Here is a 19,736-nt window from a genome sequence, read left to right as displayed (position 1 = left end):
CCTACCTACATTATCTCCCCTGTTGTGCCCTCTGGTCCTGTCCCCTGACACTGTAAGGCCCAGAGCAGTCGAAAATAAAATGATTTAATACCACAAATAAACTGCCAGGGAATTTACAGACAGCGTCATATGAAAAGCCTCAAATAGCGTTGCTAATCAGAAGCTGAATTCAAGTAGCAGCTAACAGAGATAGAAACACATCCAGAAAGAGCGTGAATTACTCAGTTCATTCTTGTTGGAGTTGGAAGTAGGCTTTTTTTTTCCTTTTCAGTTGACAAATAGCATGAGAAATGATCCAGCCTGAAAAATGTTACAAGACTTCCAATCAAATATAATGATGAAAAAAATCCAACAACACAGGATCAGCAGCAGTAAAATGTTTAATTTGAAGGAGATGAAGAGATGCCTACAGCATCTATAAAGCAATCAACCAAAGAGAGGGCTGAGAGCGGGAGGGAAAGAATAATTTTACTTAACCCTTCCTTTTCTGGAGTGACCCCTCCATCCTCTCCAGAAGAGAAAACACAAAATTCAAGGGTTATCAGTGTAAAATATTAGAAAAAGATTGTAATTTTTTTGACTTACTGTTTTCCTAAATAACACAAACCCCTAAAGCCACTCTTATAAGATAAATCTCATGATTTCACTAACTTCTGGGGGCTTGCTCTGGATTCCCAGTGGCATTAACAAAGGATTTCAGCAACACAACATTACCCATATACAGAGAGATGGATAAATGCGCAGAATTTCCTTCAGGTTTCATCTGTGATCACTTTTGTATTTCCTTCTGCTAATATGGGCTATTTAATACAAAAAAGCATGCTCTTCTATGGGAAACAGATCAACTGTTGAGACACGTGATACAATACAAAATCTAAATTACCTTTTTGTTAAATATTTGTTTTGAACTACATTCGTAAAACACACTGGCCGATTTGGACAATTTGCTTACTTCATGTCCAGCTCTGCACGCCGCAGCCTCACAGAGGAAACTACCAGTTTCAGATTTTCTGATTTTGAGGTCATTATTATGCTCTTAAATCTGCAGGTAAAATTTCCACTGGCTTCACACACTGCTGCGCACACTCTGCCACAACACTTTGGTTTTGGGTCAGTGCTGCTCTGCTTCTGTACTGCAGAGAAGGAAACCCCACTGATGTTCCGTGATTGAAGTACAGGCTGCAGTGCATCTTCCAGTGCAGATAAACCCCCCAAATGATGGTCTGACCTGCCACGAAACACCAGGCCTATGGTGGGCTTCAGAGAGAAGGGATAAAAACAATAAACAATGGCCACACTCAAGCTTTCCTTTTGCCAAGAAAACTGGCGCCGGACTCGGAAGGGTGCACATCCCAGCACAGGTGCACTGTGCCCTCCTTTCCCACTCCCCTCTCCTTCCTCCCTGCCCTTCCCCACCGCTCCCTAGCCACAGGTGGGGCAGCTGCCTCTTCCTCCTCCTCCTCCTCCTCAGCCCCCACCATCTGGACCTGACTTCCCTTCCCCTCCCTCCTCACTGACTCCCCACCTACTTTCAAATCAAATGTGAAGATATAGATTTCCTTCCATGCCCAAAGGACTTATTTTTTCCATCCCTTCAAGAGATTTCACTTTTAAACTCTACAGGCATGGCTGCATTCTCAGCGCTTCAGAACAGAGTGGCTTTAGAAGATGCTGTTTTACGAAGGTTCGTTCAGGTAGACTTTAACCTCACAGACAAACTTATTTTTTCAAACAAATTAACCAGCTCTGGTAGAAAACTTGCAAGAAAACGAATATGATGGAAGTTGACTTTAAAAGATAAAGTGACTGGTCTTAAATCGCACTGTACTGAAATATGATTTGAAGGCCACAATGAAAACCAGCTGGAAGCCATGTGTACAATATAATGGTACATGCCTACAGGGAAGGAAGTGAGATATTGAATGATTAAGTTTAGGGGAGTACATAATGTAGTGTATCATTACAGGAGTGATCAGGATTACTTGTAATAAGCTAAGGGTTTGTGGTCTTTCTAAAATCCAAAGCCAAGAATTATTGGGGGGGAAGGGATCACCGCACTGCTTTACATGTATCTGCTCCCCCTGTCTCGGGACGCTCCCGCTGGAGAAACCGGACTTGGGCAGACTGGGGCAGCCGCGTTCCCGCAGAAAAGAGAGGTGAGCGAACCCAAACTGAATGATGAACGTCATGTAATTGCCGTCTGTGTCTGCACTGTATTTAATTTTGGCTGGATTCACTATCCTGCTGATGTTTGTTTCCATTTCCACCCACTTTCTAGCTAGAACTAGACACGTGAAAATGGTGTGTGGCGAAGGGGAGCCAAGCAGGACGCCTGAGCAGGGTACACACACGCCCTCGGGCACCAACTGCAGCAAGGCACCGGCTGACAACACCCGCCCCGGGAAATGCCACCTTTCCTTGCCTGAACAGCCGTTGCAGTGGATTAGGAACAGGAACTGCATTTCTACATGAAAACCCCGAGCTCTTTTGTTCCGTAGCGTGGTTCTGCTCTTCCCTTTGCAGACAGGATTAGTCATGTGAGCTCCTTTCCCACCGGTTTTGCTGAGATGATGAGGTGCCCCTTGCTATGAGAAACACCAAAAATGTTATGTTTTTGGAAAACAAGACTGTGCATTTGGAACAGAGACTGCCCTTATTGAACAGACACCACCTTCCTCTGGGCACTGACAGGTACCTCGAGTGGCGTGTGCTGGCCAGTACCGATTCTCATAACCCAAACCCACACGGAGCAGAGTGGAATGGATTGGCCTTCGCTCCTCCACAGTGGGAAGGGGTCTCACTTTTCAGCTTTTCTTCACATTTACATTGCTCTCGTAGCCAGCCATGACACTGTATCACAACAAGGACTTTTATGCCAAAGGGTGCAAGTTTTTAGCCAGCTTAAATAGCCCAAAATAAAAGCCAGAGAGAACGCCTGCACTTTACAAAATGTAGGTTCAGTTGCTCTGTTTGGTCCATCTAACACCAGCCATCTACTACATCCCTTACAGGCCTTCAAGAGGAGTCAGCAGGATTTACCACCGAAGAGGATTCACTGGGTGCTTCATGTAAGCAAGCCCTTTGGGCAAGCTCCTTCCCAATGACCAGCTGAAGTCAAAGGGAGGGCAGAGGACAAGCCTAAACAAGGTGGTCAGCTGCATTTTACGGAGACGTGTAGCTGCAATATGCAACACTTCACCTCTGAAAGCTGAGAGCTGCCAGGCAGTGCCTACCTATCACGTTAAGAGTTTACTTAAGAGACAACCTCCATCACCTTGCAAAGATACCTTATACCTAGAAGGAGGCACCGTCTGTCCCTCTTAGCAGCTCTTACAGGAATAATCTGCGGGAGATTATCTGTTCAAACAACCTTACACTCGCTACTCCCAGTCTCTCGCAGTTTATCCTCGTATCCAGAAATGTGCAAGAAGAGAACGCAGCAAGCTGCTGCCATGAACAGGCTTGCACCCTGACAGCCTCCCAGTCCGGGGCTCGCAGGGGTAAGAGCATTAATTAGACACAATCACTGTGCCAAGACACTTTACAGGTTTCCTAGGAATGTCTGTACAAGAAACTGTAGCAGAAGTTACAATTTGCACCTGTGTTCATTTCTTCCCTCTTAAAAATGTAGTTGTTAGACTACTCTTTTTTTTTTTCTTCCCCCCTTGCAAAAATATATTCATTTAGGTAAACACTGCAGCACTAGTCGCAGCTCCAAACGAAGTATTTTCTTTGGGCTCATTCTCACAGTGGTGATTTCACACCTTGACACCATAAAGCTGTGTTAAAGACTGTGGTTTAGTTTCCTTGCTTTTCTTGGATTATACAGTATCCTAAGGTCAAAACTCAGGAAAATCCAAAACTGTTATTAAAAAAGAAAAAGTATCTATGAAGTGATGACAAATTGCAGACTACAGGTGTTAGATTACATTTTGACTCCAGGCAGGTTTAATATACTTTAGTTTCCTTTTACAATTGCCCTTAGCAGGTAGTGTTATCGGTAAGGGATTTAAAAAAATATATGGTACTCAATAAAAGAAGACCGTGTCAAAAGAAATCAATATGAGCGTGCAAAATGGTAGGAAGTCTGACATGGGTAAATATGTTCACTTTCATCCAACTTCAGTCTGAGCTTCTTTTAATTTTGTAGCTCAAATGCTAGCCGCACACGCTGTGCGTTTTCCAATGCAGCTTGGTAATTGCTTCACAAGAGTAAACATCGTTATTAGAGATAATTATAATACATGGTTGTGATATGATGTACCCACGTCTCACGCAAGCCAGACCAAATCAGCCAACCGGAGCTGGTGGCTACAACAACTTGGAACCCAGCAGCCCTGGGTCCTGTTCAGCTGCAAAGACAAAGCAGTCACACGGTGAAAAAAAAACAACCACCAAATATTCACCCTTTATCTGCTACTGACCACCCCTGGGGCCAGAATATTGGATCAGACAAACCCCGAGTCCTAAACCTTTCAGCTCGGAGGTACAAGTCACTCTCTGAGCCACGCAAAAGGGGCGTCAGAGAGAACCACGAGGAGAGAAATGAGTTCCACAGGGAATCTGAAGTCAAAGGCAAGTTTGGTTTCCAGGCTGGAATGCGAGCTGGTTGAAGCGATTCAAGTCAACATCTTTGGAGCACACTCGCCACATGCTTCCCTTTGCTTTAAGGCGGTCGCCTTGCTTAAGGGCAGGAAATAGGCAGTGATCTGAAAACATGGCAAGACACTGAACAAACGCCCAGTCTCTGAAAGCGCGGCCCCATCCTGCAATCCTTCTCCAGGGCCAAACTCTCAAAATCAGCCAAAGAGGTGACTAAAAAAACAACAGGAAGAAAGAAAAAAAATCAAAACCCAACAAAACCTTCAGTTGTGCATTGCTTTGGCCACCCCACGCAAAGTAATAAGCATCAGCAAAACGCAATTAATCTCAAGTTGAAGGCGGGGGGAAGGTGTCTCCCCCCCCCCCACCCCGGCACACACTGCTCCCATTAATGCTAACAGGAGCTTAGCTTGCATCAAAGAGCAAATACACCACAAAACATTTTTAAGAGCTATCATCACTGGAGATAAAATATAAATTACAGCCTGATTACACGGCGCTGCTAAGAGGCTACATGTGCAGCGTAGCTCGCAGTGACAACTGGAGATGACCAGATAACTTCTGGACAGTTCTAAGGTTACCCTAAACCATCTGTGCGGAGGAATCTTTCCTTGTCTTTGCTTTCCTTTCAAGAAGCCGTGGCACTGCTGTCTGCACAGTTGTTTGAAGAATGTTTACAAATCAGCTTGACAAAGAGGAAAAAAAATTCTGCCATCACTTGACCACAATCATGATCTTATTCTTCAGTAATGCGTGGTTTATTTCCCTTTCCTGATCTCTGTTAATAGACAGCACGTGCCTACACAATAGCCACTATTTTGTCTGTATAATGTTAAAAAAATAAATCACAAAACTCTGACAATGCAGAGCAGTGTCCCGGTGTTTCCTGGGGTAACGTCTCTCCCTTGAATGCTAACTCAACTCTTCCCACAAAAGCACAGGCACAACTTTCATTGCTGTGCAAGTGCCTGAGAACTGGCTGATTTTATGGGGTAGCACAAATGAGCTCATGCTGATGAACGTTCGTGGATTAGCTCTGAATTTCCCATCTTTGGCTGGTTTAAGCCAGATTCTTAGGTTTTGTGCACAGTAACTGCGGCCAGCAGTGGATATCCCTTTCTCAACTACCTGGCTGCAGCCTGGGAGGGCTGTCAACAGCTACTGCTCAGCCCACAGGTGGAGCCGGCACGTACCTACTGCACAAATACGCAACAGGCCAGATTCATTCCGGCTTCTGCTGGCACAAACCAGGGTGCTGGTGACAGAGAGGCCGATGTGGCCAGGAAGCGTTGCACAACGCCGCTGCAGACTCTCTCCTGAAGGCATTGGTGATGGATGGCTCCATTGTCTGGGGATGGGGCACGGCCAGCACAGCTGGCACGGGGGCTGGCTTCCTGCGTCCCCCGGCAGGCAGGCAGGCAGGACTCTGCTGGCCTCGAAGAAGCCACGCAAGCCTCTCCTGCCTGTAACCTGCGGTAGCAAGGCAGCCTTCCTTTGCAAGGGAAAAAGCAACACCCCCGTAAAGGTTCACGCGGCCCTTCTGCATGGAGATGCTAAATGGAGTCCCACTCAAGTGGGACTTTCAACATCTGCGTGCGCATCGAGGGCCACAATACCTTCCAGTTAATGCTCACCTTCTTCAAAACAAGGCCATGAGCTTTGTGGGACTCTGACTTGCCCCTTCCGCGCTTTCTCTTGCAGCCCTGGCAAGGCACGCTGGGGTGCTATGGCACGCAGAGGCCAGCTTGCCAGTTTCCAAATAGCGCCTGAGCTTGGTTGTGGCTGGAGGGAGGGTCTGTCAAAGATTTCGGGTCGATTCTGAGTTTCCCCATCCCAACCCTGACAATCCTAATTAGAGCTGGCAGAATGCCACAGGAACTAAGGAAGCTACAAAAAGGCTTTTTGGTTTGCTTTTCTGCAGACAAAATACTTCTGGTATCCTCTACACTTTCTTGTTTAATTAACACTACACATGTTCTCCTTTTCTTTCGAAAATCAGAAGAGTGTTTGTGGGCAGTGTGAGCACGATCTTCCCGTACAAGCCCCAACCTAGAGCCATGCTTAAGGCCAAGCTTGAAACCCCTAACTATGGTGGCACGAATGGCGCCACTATAATCATGTTGTTTTCCAGTTACTCAGATCAGGAGGAGGCACTGCATTATTTCAGGAAGGATATGTTTGGATTAGACACTGGATTCTGGGGGGAGAGGTTGGGGGGTAATTATTTGTCCCATCAAACTGTTTTAGGTCCTTACAGATGGCTATTTGGGGTTCCAGGAATACCCAACTGTACTGCTAATTTTTACAATGGGGGCAGTTAGAAGTCAGAAGAACCTGACTGTTATGGTTAGTGAAAATAGTACATTTGTGCTGATAAAACACTACTCAGCATGTTTTTTGCTTTCTAGATGTAACCACCAATGCACTTAATAACAGGACTTGAGCAAACTATACTGTGTGAATCAAACACATAAAAGTATAAAGATTCCTTTTTTTAGAAAGCAAGTCTTAAAAAGTGCATTATAATCAACTACCATGGTAAAAGGCAAAATATCCAGCATTACCACACACGCAACTGGCATAATGTGCTTTATTATACCCTTAGCTTGAAACTGGGTAAATAAAAATCAAATGACCAAAGTACAGTCTCCCGCACAGATTAGGGCGCTGAGGACAGGAGGCCTCGGAGAATTAGATCTGAAAGCCTTTGTCTTCCTGATTACACTCTGGAAAAGGTGGACACATCTGGAAAACCGAGGAAGCCACGCCGGTGTTACTGCTCTCTGTCTCACTGCTCTGACCAGAACCTATTTTATAGCTTCTGGATGCTGGAAGAAAAAGCCTTTACGGAAAGTAAACAGCACCTGCAGTTTATATCCACAGTACTGGAAAATATGCAGTTGTGGAAAATATGCAGTTGTTCATTTTTAATAAAATGGTTTAATACATGGCCAGCAGGCAGTATTAGGACAAAGCAGAGGATGACACTGTTATGGCCCTGGGATGCATCTCTGGCTTTGCTGCTGCCTGCTGTGGGGAGCTCTGCGGCCGGCTCAGCCCGTGGCTGGCCACACACACATCATCGCAGGGGTGAGCTCACGCCTAACACACGCCTGCAGCCCGCGTAGGTCTGCGCGCAAGGAGCCCCAGGCGTTTGCTAGAAATGCAAAACGCCATTCTTTGCTTCATTAGGATTAGGATCGTGTGGCATTTTTCAGTCAAACATCTCTCTCTCAGTCAAAAATGTCGACTGAGTGACATCAAAGTATTGCCTAAATAAAGTCTACTTTGCCAAGCTGTTTGCCTGGGGCAGCGGGGGGGTGGATATTCTGACAAAGTTCAAGCAGCTGTTCAGGCATTTTGCATGAAACAGCATATTCTGGTTGCTTTTACTCAGAACAACTTTTGCTCTTCGAATTCTTCCTATTTTCCTTTAAAGTATTATGTTGCTCTAAACTGCCACAAACCTTTTTTTTTTTTAATTTTAACTGGAAATAATAATTTAAAAAGCACCAATATATTTTTTTCTGTCAGTATTTCAGAAATGTCAGCAACCCCTTACACTCAGCGCAAGCACTTCTATAGCTCTAGGCTGTACCACCCAAGGAACAGAAGCTCACAGCCATCTATCTACCCACCTACCTCCTTCACCGTCAGATTTACAAAGGGTTGTACTGATGGGAGCTCTGAAAGAATGAAATGTAATGCAGTTTATAAAAGGAGCTGGATGCGAATCTTTCCTACCTCAAAATCCAATAAAGCTTATGATTTTTATTGCATGTGGGAGTCCTTTGGTCTATGTAATACTGATTAGCAGCTTGGCCAGTAAGTCTGATAAAACCAGAAAGTACTTTCGAATATGTTCTGGCCAGAGACACCTGGGAGTGAAGCGTGCGTGTTGCAGCCGATGGCCCCAGGGGCACACACATACCTTGGGATTTCTTCCTTGGTTCTGCTCCATCTCGCCATGGTTTTGTTCCATTCTCTCCAGAAAGAATGACTCCAAGCCTCTCTTACCCTTGAATCTTCCCGGCAAGGAGGCATCGTCTTAAAACTATTCCCCCTTACCTTTCCAACACGCATGAACCCAAAAAATTTACAACCAGGGCTCAGTCAGGGCTCTGGACTGGACTTTAATCAATCCCAAACATGGCAACGCAGCATTCTTAATCCTGATCTCATTTAAACAAGGGAACACCAGGAATAACATTATTCCAAGTCAGCAACGCTTCCCCGGTGCTAATCAAGCCATTAAAAAGGCATAAGCAGTTTGTCTGACGCAGAGGGACAAAGACAACCACAGAAATGAATCAAAACCAGGGAAAAATTAGAGATTAAAAGTAATAATACTCCTTTCAGCAAACCACAGCCTGAATGCATGATAAGTGGCTAAAAGACACAATCACTGCAAGATCTAGAGACAAAAAAAAGTCTCCTGACTGAATGAAACGTGAATTAAACTAGCTCTGGTAGAGGAGCGTTCCCCTCACAGGGCAGTACTCTCTGCCACCAGGAAACCCAGACCCCTTTGCTGCGCGTTAGGGCTGCCACAGGTGATCCCCCTGACCTCGCCCAAGGAAAACACACACGCTCCAAGTCAACAGTTGGAGGGAAAGGAAGAAAAACCCAAACACAGCAGGCTTGCTAGAAGAGCTTTCCATGGAGGTTCCCTCCCCACGTAAGCAGATGGTTTTCAGTTAGTCAGGGTCAGGGACTGCCCGTGTGGTTTCCTGCCTGCTCGCCTTTGTAGCTTATCTAGATCTCATCAAGATATGCAGTCCGAAAAAATTAGAATAGCTAAGTACAGAAATTAAGGAAACTAAATACAAATGAGCCTTGGTTTGCACTTGTGCAGACAAGCAGGGGCACGTGTGCCCGCTGGCGGGATGAACGCAGCGGTGCCGACCCCTCTGCCGGGGCAGTCTCGTTGGGCTGCGGCACACCTCATCTGCCCAGGTCAGGTCTTCTCAATGCCGCTCTGCCTGCCCAGGCACCAAAGCCGTGCCTAAAAACTCTGGGAGACAGCTCGGCTGCTTTGAAAATACCCCTGGCATCGGTTGACAACCCTGCCTGCGTTGGCTGTGTGCCACAGCGTACGCCCGGCCCTGCTGGCAGCCTTCGGAGGGGTGGCACACGCTCTGCACCTCAAGGTGTTTTGCAAAGCTGCGGGCAGACGCCGGCTCTTGCGACGCCGTGCATGGGAGCGAAGCAAAAATCCGACCGGGAACGTATGCACAAGCTACCATATGGAAAGGGCATTCTCAAATTAAACCCTGAAACCCAGATGAGATCTGAGCGAAGGACAGTTTCACTTAAAGGAAATCTCTGAGGTCAACCAGCAATTAACTGAAAGGTTCTGATTGAATACGCTATTGACTGCGCTTACATCAGACAGCTTCCTGTTTATTATACCTCATGGGCTGTCTAGGTGCCAAGACATCAAGCTGTCAATAATCTATTAATACTAAACAGCTCCTCCCTCCTCACTCCCCCATGCAAATACTCTCAGGCTGAGAAACTGCACTAAAAAGATGGAAATTTTTGAAGTGAGACGGCAATGAGCTTTTTAGGGTATTTCTTCGCTTGGTTCCAGCTGAAAGTACAGCAACATTCATAAACAATATAACACGCAGTCTATAACTACATGGAAAAAATTGTGTTAAAAAAAATCAGACATGATTGAGACCATATCCTGAAATCTGGCTTTCTTTTCCAAGCCATCTTTAAACAGTCTAAGTTAAATTTAATTAACAATTTACAACAAGGAGAGAGAAGTTATTTAAAGAGAGGCCTACAGGTCCTGAACATTCAGTGTCTGGGAAACAGTTGTATATAAAAAAAAAGTTTTAATGAATTTAATAGAGAAAAGCACTTTAATTAAATGCTGTCAAAGAGGATTGTATTAATGACTGCACACAAAGGAATTTAAAGCAAGCCAAGTATATTTAGCAAATAGGAAGTAGGCTTTCAGAGGCTGCAACTATTTATGTTTCTGCCATTGCAATGCATCTAGGCGATCGCGTTGCCAATTGAAAGCAGTTATGTTATTAGATATGATTTTATTTATTATGGATTATTAAAATTTCAAATGCTGCAGGGAATACATTTATTTCACTTCTAAAATGAAAGAACAAAGATATTTCCTGCTTGTTCAGTAAGAGGAAAAATAGAAGAGGAAATAAATAATAAATAATAATAATAACTTAGCACTTAACTAGTGAAGTGCTGTCCAGACGGATCTTTTTATGGGGCCTGTTGAGTCCTGGAATTGTCGCGTGTCTCTTTCTTTCTGCTACAACTGGATGGATTCGCAGTTCCTACCGCAGCTTCCCTCAACACAGCACGGAAAGAGGAGCTAGCTCTTACTCCTCACGGGCAGGATACGACTCCTCACTCTATCCTGTGGTAGCACAAGGGATTTCTGCGATGCTCTGGTATGTTTCAAATCTAAAAATTACCAAAATCCCCAGACCAAGGTTTTCCAGACGTAACCAAGGGACTTACCCACACAGCTCTCATAAAAGCCCCTAAGAGCTATGGGTCTGCGTTAAGGCTTTTTGCAGAACGTGCTCGCCTTCCTCAACACCCACGTGATGGGACTTGTGGCAGGGGGCTCTTCACAGTCCTCCCGGCCCACGTGCCTTGGATTCAAATGCAGCACATCAAATGGGCATGGCCTAATAAGAGCATAATGCAGAGATCCAAACTATAAATTTGAGAAAAAGCAACTAGAAAATTCGAGGGTGTCAACGTTATATTGTCCTATGATGGTACAAATAGCATGAAACTAAATTTAATCCAAACTGCAAACCGAGGAATGTTTTTTGACAAAGTTAATGAGACGGCTGGGTTTGTAATATCCAGGATATGTTCTGTGATTTACCACATCCTTTTTGCCATATGTAATGGTAAGACATTAATAATGATTTTAGAAGTTTCAAACTTCTTATAAGGTCCAGAGGCACCTTCTACGTGCTTGTTTGCCTTGGTTTCTCAACACCAAGTCAGTTAGGCACCACGATGTGAGTTAGTCACAAATTACTGGTTTTAAAATGTATTTATTTGTACTCAATGTAAGATTTTTACCTTCGTGAAGGTAAAAGGTTTGAAACATGAAGAAGTGAGTAGAACTGTGTGAAAAGACACTGGAAAGGAGGCACAAGGGGATCCCTACTTCCTTTCACAAGGTGAGAAGCATCATAAATGGTGAAGTTCCATTTTCTAAATACATTATCTGATTTTTGTTTAAGACTTTTATTAAAGTCATGTGTGATGTGTGTTGAGAATGTAGCCTTTGTTGTTCCACAGCTAGGGATCTTGCAAACAGCTTCGCTTTGTCTGTGCCAAGATATTTTGGAATATTCTTTGAAACACTGTAAGCATAGATGACTGTGAGAAAAAATATGTGCTACTGTACTTCTGGATACTTGATGTGTGAGAATAGTGCATACACACGAAAACATTTCCTGTTTCAATCTGCAATTCCTGTAAAAGTCCATACAAACATGGAACAACATACACAGCATACTAACCCTGAAAAAACCTATCCCTGCACGTTACAGTCTCTGGGTATTTCCAACCATTCAGGGGAGGGGAAAAAAAGAAGAAAAAAAAAGTCCACAGCAATGAATTTCCAAAAAGACTGGCCTGGGGTAAGGAGACCGAGCATCTCTGCCCTGCTCTGTCACAGCCTAACTCCCAGCACTGCCCAGAAGCTGCACAATTTCCTTGGGGGATGCTGTGGAACACAGGAGGAAAGGCAGCTCACTCACTCTCGGAGATATCTGAGGGACAAGCAATGTGTTCTGGTAGCACAATACAATCTTGTTTCCCTCCCCATGTAATTTTTACAATTGCCTGTCTGCACAGAAAGGCCAGCTGCAATGATCCAGGGCCCTAACTTTATCCTGAGATTTCTGTGAGGAGCCCAGGAATAAAATGTTCCGTACGGCCAGAAGCCTATACACATTTACACATCTCTAAAGCCTGATATTATCATTTGCGTACAAGTGCAAGGGACAGGGAGTATTTAGGGAGCACTAAAATGAAGTTAAGAAGGCCAATATTTTTAACTGCAAAAATTTTCAAACGTAAATGGAACAGAGGCTCATCTAGTGGCTTTTCAGCCTTCAAGATTTGCCTGCTGCCAGCCGGCAAGCAATTCAAAGGTTATGTGAATTTACAGAGCTTTATTTAGCAATCTTGCTCTAGATGTTTGCTCATCCTCAACCTACTACAACTCTTTACAACACTGGCAGCTTAACATTTACGAGAGGGCCAAGACTGGAAGAAATGAGGGCTAAATCTGCTCAAATGGCGTGTGAAAGGCGAAAGGTTCAGACAACAGTGACTTGTCAGAGCAACATCAACACAAACCACCACCCTGCCAATTACTGCCAACTCTCTGCAGTGCTAAATCCGCACATTCAGATTTTAAGCAAAGTTTTTGCCCGGACCATCCCCCCACAGGCGCCGGGGCAGCCCAAGCAGAGCTGCTCTGGGGCAGCACAAGCCACTGTCTGCCTCAAAGGGGGCAGCCCGTCCTACATGACAGCACAGGCATCCTGTCCAGACATCCCAGGGGGATGGCCTTTACCTCCGCTGCGCTGTCAGGACCCTCACGGTCGTCTTTGTTGTAAGAAGCTGGTGAAGGAAAACACTTCAGGGCTCCCTCGCTTAAGAGTCCCACTTCATTCTTGCCCTGTCCTCAGCTGATCCTGGACCAAATGAAAGCTGTCCCAGAGCAGGTGGCACTGAGGTGGCCTCACAGTTCCAGGAGTCTGAACAAATAGGGAAAGGATGTACTACTTTGACAAGACTACACGTGCCACCTTAGAAAAAAACAAAACTATCCACTTTACTTGATCTCCCATTTCTAGGGTTAAATGGAACAGTACTAAACCTAAACTAATTTCAGAACAGAAGCAGTTTTCATGTAATTGGAAGTACACTCCCCACTATCATTTCAAGGGGAATCGCAGGCTTAAAGTTAATAAAAATCTGCAGCACTTTTCAGCCACATTAGATATCTGCACTAAACAGAAACAGCTGAGAAGGCGCAGTAGGCAGGTTTGGCTATAGCAGTCAAAGCTCAGCAGCTTTCCACTGCAATTGTAGTAACTATCAATCACAAGAAGCTCTATCGGACACCTCTGAGTTGAGTGTAAAGTTGCATCTTGTCTGATATGTGCTCCTGTTGCCTTTGTCAAACCACGTGCAAGGCTCCTGAGCTACTGTGTCCCATCAGGAAAACGGTGTGCACCAAAAGGAGGGAAAACCGGAGCGCACAGACACAGCGTTTGTTCCAAAACGCAGCGTGTCTGGCTGCAGGGCACGGGTACTGGAGCAGTATGAGAAGGCAGTTCAGAAGTGGAAGAGAGTTTTGCATCTGCTGCTTCCTTCCAAGAGAGAGAGTCCCTTACCCCACCCAAAAGCAGACACACACACGATAGAGATAAATGCTGAATGAGTGGCATTTGCAATATATATTGCCTTCAGCTTTAACACTGCACAGAAATAGAAGTTACATAGTTTGAGATTTTTTCGGTGGTTTTTGAATGGTTTAGATTGAAAGGAGATACTGAAATTGACTGCTATTGTCTAATTTTGATAAGAGAGAGAATGGAACTCCAGATAACGTTAATGACTAGAGGAAGACAGATATTCTCCACTCACAAAATTCACAGTTCTTGTTCTGACATACATTTCCCCCTGTAGTTCTAAATCAAAGACAAAATAAATACTCCAACTGCAATCCACCCAAACCAAATCTCGGAGAGTTTTGAGTGGAATGGACAAACCTGCAATACAAATATCTCTGAAAGTCCATCTGGGCTTGCTGAGCATAAGTTGTCTCACCAGTCTTGACGCCCCTGTCTGAGCAGACATCACATCCAGCCACGGAATAAGGAGCCGAGGGAATCAAAAAGCAGTAGGTACTGACCATCTATGGTCTTTCTTTTGGGTGCAGAGAAAGGATCAAAAAGCAAAACTATCAGGGTGCAGCCATTAAGAAAGACTCACAGGGCACACCATCCCCACAAAAAAAATTGTCTAGATAAAACAGTAAGCAACAAAGTCGGAGAGTTGGCGTGGTTTGGGAAAGCAGTGTTTGTCCAAGCCTCCCAGACAACTCAGTCCGCATTTCCAGTATGCGAAATGCCCTGCTGTAACCCACACAAACACAGCAAAAACCCACTGTGCGCATCATCCTATAGATCATTAAGCACACCATGCTCCCCTATGGAATAACACAGTTTTGCTTCACTTATCATCTATGATTGCCTAAGTATTATTAATTAATATTCTTTTTTAAGTAAAGAAATTGTAAGTCTCGCTGTTTTTTCCATCTGCATGCTATGCATTGCGTGACCCATGAACTCTAAGACGTTGTTTAGAATCAGATATTTCATTAGGAAGCACTACTGTGGCATTCATTCCCCTCTCTGTTACTTCTAGAAAGAGAATATGAAATTAGTTTCATTGGATTGCCATTGCCACTTGCTTTGACCCATTTTTACAAGGGCTCCATGTTCTGCTGTTTTGTATTTCATTGTCATTTCTAAAATATTTGTTCCCTTCCATCCCTCACAAAATGACAAAATTAGTATTTCATTTACTTCTGTGGTATGTTATTTTCCGCATATTTAAAGAGAGCCCACAATGTTTGCAGTGAACACAAAATACAAAAGAGCTTTCCTACAGCTTTCTGCTATGCCTTCTTTTATTTATTAATGTTCCTCCATGATTTACGATCTGAGCTAGTATAAATTGCCAGATTTGCCTAAATCAAAGCTTCAGGGAAAAAAAGGGCGGAGGGACATCATTTTAAAAAAAGTGACAAAAGTAACAGTGTATCAGAAAGCATGCGAAAACCATTCCTGTTTCTTTAAAGTCAACATTTGGCTGCTCTTAAATAAATATGTACCTACCAGCTTCAGCAGAAAATGAAAGGCAAGGCTTCCCTGCTCTCTGAATAGTGGGTACTTCGCTGCAGTGGTGGCTCGTTACTCCAGAGAACCGGCTTATCCACCCCAACACTCCAGAGACAACAGCTTGATGCATCGTTTTCCCAACTGAGTCAGGTTTCTCTGCCCCAGCAATTAACAATGAATTAGCACTATATTAAAGTGCCAGGCAAGATGGTTATTCTCCAGAGTGGTCACCTTGGACACAGCAGACAAATAGTGGGAGAAGGGAGAGAAATTACATTTACTGTGTCCCAGCACGTCTGTAACAAACACCGAATCCCTGGCTGGCAACGGGAAGTGGCTGTAGGCACTTCTCAGCGTTAACACTCCAGAAAGGTCCAACGGCAGCGAACAGCCTGGGAATGGTGGGATTTAGCAGGGGATGGAAAGTAAGACAGGGTCCCCTCACCTCTGCAGGGCAGGAAGCTAAACACAGCAGCACGTACTTTGCACGCAGGCTGTCCCACAGACCTACATGAGAGCCAGGCCAGGCCAGATCAAAGGTCCAGCCAGGATCCCACAGCTGACAGTGGTGGAAGAGGCTGAGAACAAGGCAAAAATATAATAATGCTTCCCGGCATACCCTCCCACCCTCCAGGAACCTGTGGCTCAGGCACTCTGTAAATCAGAGGTGGTGTCCTTGTGGTACCCAGCTAGCGACAACCTGGTAGGTCTTTTCTTCAGTCCTACAGCAGCACTTTGTGATGACACCGCATTGCACAGAACGGCAGGGAGAAAGACACACTTAGTGCACACCTGAATTTCCTTAAAAACCAAGCTCAGCCTGCATGCACAGCAACATGTAGGTGTAGCGTGGATGCTCTGCGAGCAGCATGTGGAGGAAAATCCGCACTCGGGCACGTCCATATGGTCACACGCGGTGCTGCCAGAGAACACAGCCATGTCACAGAGCTCCACAGGGCTCACATTTTACGACTCCTCAGCACAATAACAAATAAATCAAGTGTGCAGGGAGGAATTTCTTGTGCATTGAGCTTCCACTATAGACATTTTTCATTTCAGAAACAGGAAAATATTTGATTAAATGGATTAATATATGGCTGATGCAAAAAATCTAATGGAAGAGAGAAAAAAATGAAAATGTTTCTTTTTAAAGCCCTGAACCTAAAGCTAAACAGTGAGGTACAGGCTAGTAATACCAAAGTGAGGGCAAGAACGTGCCACAAAATAAACAACAGTCCCTTAAACGTCAAGTTGTGTCCAGCTGATCTTCTACAGCACTACAACTGCCCCGCTGTGCACACCCTGCTGTAGGAGGACAGAAACCATACCCAGCCTTGGGGTGATTCCCTCTCGAAAGGTGTGCTCAACCCTGTAATCAGCAAGTGAACTACACAAAAACCATCACAAAGAAACCTTTGCCATTTCCAAGAAGCCATACTGGGGAAAAGGATGAAATTTATCTATCCATTCTCTTTTGCCTGGTCACGCCTCTTGTGATGATAGCCAGGATTTTCTTCCCAGTCCTTCAGTCTGACAGAGGGGCGTCCTCAGCCCAGAGAGAGCTCGATAGTGGTGGCAGGGAGCTCTGGCAGCAGCACGGGGCAGCCTGTTTTCAAGGCTCTCCCAGTCTAACAGCTGGAGGAGCAGGAGACTCAAGCATCAGACATGCGTTACCCATACACACGTCAAACCCATCCCAGCAGAGAGAAAGGCGATGTGGGCACAGAGAGAGCAGAGGTAGGAGCCTCCTGCCTGCTTCGGTGTTCCAGAACCGCACCTGCTGTTATTCACAGCACTGCTACTTGTATTTTCTTCAAAGGGCTGTCATCTTGACATCAAGGCTGCAGGTAAGGGCTTGACTTACAGTACACTTTTCACTAGCAAAGCCTGCAAAGCAAAGTAGGTCAGTGACTGCAGCTCTCGGATGTTTCCACCCCCTGCTAAAATGCAGCCAGGCACTGTGGCAGACATTCTGCACCCGCCACCGCTCTGAGAAGGAAATGAGAGTTGCTTTCCCACTGGACACTACAGAGGGAATTTCAGATAGGCAGAATGTAATTACTTGGCCTGGAGTTCGGCCAGGAGCGGGGCCCGAGACCCCTACCCTTATGTAAAGTGTCACAGAATCTCCAATGACTGCAAGTGTGAGGACCTCAGCTTTACGTCTCTGGCTGCTGTCACTGCTTCTTCATGGCTAATTACCTAATAGTGACCCTTGCAGCAAAGCCAAAAAACAAACCTTGCTGCTTGAAACAATTCAAGTCCCAGAGACCGAAAGCTACACAAAAATTGCTTGGTGCAGGCTATCTTTTGACAGTAGGGAGCAGGTGGACGGCAAGCCTCCTGTGTCTTGCACTGGTAGCGTGCCACTCAGAAACCTACTGGGGTTTTTGGATGGGCAAACATAGCTTTAAAATGCAGCACCCCCAAAACACAAGCCTAGTGTATCAACTGTATACCAGGGTCTCCAGAGTTTTGCTGTATGTAGTTGCCAGCTGGTTCCATTTATTTTTCTTCATTTTTCATATTTTGACTGTAATAAATAATTAATCCATGGCTTTGTAACTTGCTGACAAATACAAATGCATCACATTCCAACGCAGTGTAACGTGTCACTCACAAGAGCCAACCTGCACGATGCAGAAGTGATGTGCAGAAGGCTTTGGAAAGTAGGCTAATCATCAAGGTCACCCACAAGAGCTCAGGGAAACTTTTTCTTCAAACTGTCCCTTAGAGGATATTCCTGCTTGCTGTGAGCACCAGAACTGGGTTAATAAGTTCAAATCTACACAGGTCTAGTTGTCTTCCCACATGTTAGCTCAGCCCTTTACCCTTTTGCAGCTCCTTGCCTCCAAGATCCCCCAAACTTTTGGGAACTTGGAAGACAAAACTTGCAATGTTAACTACTTAGAGCACTTCCCCTACTTAATAGCTGTGAGAATCCGAACCCCAGGAAATGCATTTTTTCTTCTAGGCAAAGACCGAATGGAAAGCAAGGAGGAAGTCTGTAGCAGAAGAGACAAAGGAGACTGAACTAGGCAATAATTAAACTGGGTGAGACCAACGTGTTTCAGAAGGGGCAGGACTATAAGACAGAAAAACCTCCCGCCTTTGAAAAAAGGTGACTAGATAGCTGGCAGCAGTGCTAGCAGCAGCAGAACAAGAGCAGTGACAAAGAATAGAGGCTGAATACCAAGGTTCACAGCAAGGGTAGCAAAGCAGTGCAAGCCATCATCAAACGACAACGGGGAGAGCAAAGGTGGGAGGAGGAACTGTGAGATTATCAGAGTCACGCAATGGGATCAGGTCAATGGCACCGAGCGCCAGTGGTGATCCAAAAGGATGGTCTGCTGTGGAAGGCGTCACCTCAGCTTTTTAGATTGAAAAAACATCTCTTGGGCCTCTCTTGACCATCAGCAGATGTCTGGGTTTGTGACATGCATCACTAGTTATTAGGAACACACATAAGGCCGATTTTCTCTTCTAACTGAAGCTGGAACTGCAAAGATGAAAAATCTTGTCGTATTTTCACTTCATTTTCCTTACACATATTTGTACCTATTTATTTCTCATTCTGTTAAGACCTGAGACAAGGATAGAACAAAGGTGCACAAACCAAAAATTCATACTGGTCACAAAGGTTGTAGAGAGGAGCAAAACAATCCTGAGGAAGCTGTGAAATGAAGGCCTGTTCCCTGCAAAACACTCATCGCGGTCATTTTAGAAGTACTTTTAAAAGTTTCAGTGAATATATAAAAACTACTTCTCCATGTTACATTCTTCAAAACACTGGTGTTACCCATGCATGGACAAACTTTCTTTCCTACTGTCCTACTTTTCCTGAAGTGTTATCTGTCTCCTTCGAACAAAAGCACGCGTACAGCTGCAGTTGCCCGTTGCCCACCGTTGGGAGTGGGTATCAGGGGTGCTCAGGCTCTGTGAGAAGGAGCGAGTGACTAATTCCCCACTCCTGTACTGCTTCCTAAATAACCACACACTTCTTGCTGTTGCTGAGGAACACATTTGTACTCCTCTAAATGTCTGTAGCTTTAGACAGCTAAATTGTGTTTCAGCCACAACACAACTACTGACACCAGGGGGGCTCTATAATATCACCACGACTGACCATGCTGTTACCGGTGGCATGGATGGTCACATCCCTTCTCTTCAACCACCAACACAAACCTACACACACACACA

The 19,736-nt window shown here is 45.0% G+C and overlaps 1 protein-coding gene across 4 annotated transcripts in view; it reads right to left on the bottom strand.

The window, feature by feature from the left end:
• Positions 1 to 19,736, bottom strand: part of SATB2 (SATB homeobox 2) — a 139,578-nt gene that overhangs the window by 5,337 nt on the left and 114,505 nt on the right. The gene's annotated exons all lie outside the window — the stretch shown is intronic.

The sequence above is a fragment of the Chroicocephalus ridibundus genome, chromosome 7, assembly GCF_963924245.1.
Source record: "Chroicocephalus ridibundus chromosome 7, bChrRid1.1, whole genome shotgun sequence".
Classification (NCBI taxonomy): domain Eukaryota; kingdom Metazoa; phylum Chordata; class Aves; order Charadriiformes; family Laridae; genus Chroicocephalus; species Chroicocephalus ridibundus.
Note: the sequence above shows the minus strand (reverse complement) of the source record. Positions and strands in the feature narration are given on the sequence as shown.